We start from the raw sequence: 1,622 nt of genomic DNA on the forward strand, positions 1-1,622 counted from the left end.
CCCCTCCTCCTTAAATCCTGAAAAAGCTACATCCAAATCAACAAAAGACTAAAATACCAAACAAATAAATTGCTCCCCCATTATCCCATAGAGTGAACTCAAATTAACCACCACCACCACTCCACCATCACCAATAATAATAATAACAACTAAACACTATCAGCATCGGCAGCAACAGTGATAACAAAATCAACAAAGACTCGGCAGCAAACAGCCAAACAAACACCTAGATAATAATAGATACCTACTTATGCATAATATAAAGTGGCGTCCAAAAGAAGCTTGAAAATGTAATAACCCAACCATCGTGTTAAATCCTTGCACTACCCACTCATGTAGCATACCAATTTAAATTCTGCATTATGTGACACCTTTATGATTCATCTATGTTAAGAGTCGCCAGAGATAATAATATGGTCACTCAAATTAACCTTAAAAAATCAGAGTGGCAAATTTGTGCGAAATTAAAGAAACGTAACATTGTCTTTGCGCGTGTATTGAGGAGCATCAATATTGATAGAATGGACATACATTGCATATCCAATGTATGAAGAATTTTGTCTCTGGAATAAGCAATTTTTGATTGCTAGACTTTCAAACAAAACGGGAAAACAGAGAAATCACAATTACCCCGAAAAACTAGGACTTGACAGTAAATGTGCTCATTATTATTTTGACGAGGGGCAATTGGCTTTGTGTAGAGCACGAGCCCTTTGGGCGTGTAATCTATTAAATTTTGGACAGATTGTCAGTCATTCCACCTCAAATGTAAGAGAGGGCTGCTAACAATTGGTCTGAATTGGTAGCAACGTCGCCTTTCTTCAGTTGCCCTTTCGTGGGACTACACATACCTGTAGGATTCATATTGGGATATTTGGTGACCACTCCAACATTGCTATGATTTGGTTTTCCAAAAATTGTCCAAGGCCATTGGCCGTGTGAGAAAATGTTTTGCTATGCATGGAGAAGTCTACTCGGATGACACCATTACAAAAAATAAAAAACCAAGCCATCTGGTGATTCTCACGAAGGCGGTTTTGTTCATTCCTCCCCAAATCACCCAAAAACTATGGCACTTTCGTGGCTTCTGTTCATCACTGACAGATGACTATGTCCAGCATCTACCAAAGTCCGCGAATAAAAAAGCTTTCGTGCTCTACACGAAACCAATAGCTCCTAAACAAAAACAAAATGATGCACATGTAAAGATAAGTCCGGGTTTTGCGTTGTATTTGTAACGCCCTGTTTTCCAATCTGTTTAAAAATATCATCAAAAGATGCTGTTCATTGCTGAGACGATAATATTTTCTTTTCATCTGATCTTCGACACATGTTCATTACACCAATGTTGACAACAAATGTTGATGCACCTTCATATGCGAACACAATTTTACGTTTTTTAAATATTTCGCAGCTATGCCTAGCCTAATTTTTTAAACGTCAATTTTGAAAGACCATCTCGGGCGTCTCTTAACATAGACGAAATATTAAATGTGTGAGATGATGCAGAATTTATCTAGATTTAATTTGGTATGCTGCATGAGAGGGTAGTACACGGCTATAATACGATGACTGGGTGATTACATTTTCAAGTTTATTCTGGACCCCAATGTATATATATA

Source organism: Aplysia californica, unplaced genomic scaffold, assembly GCF_000002075.1.
Source record: "Aplysia californica isolate F4 #8 unplaced genomic scaffold, AplCal3.0 scaffold00041, whole genome shotgun sequence".
Classification (NCBI taxonomy): Eukaryota; Metazoa; Mollusca; class Gastropoda; order Aplysiida; family Aplysiidae; genus Aplysia; species Aplysia californica.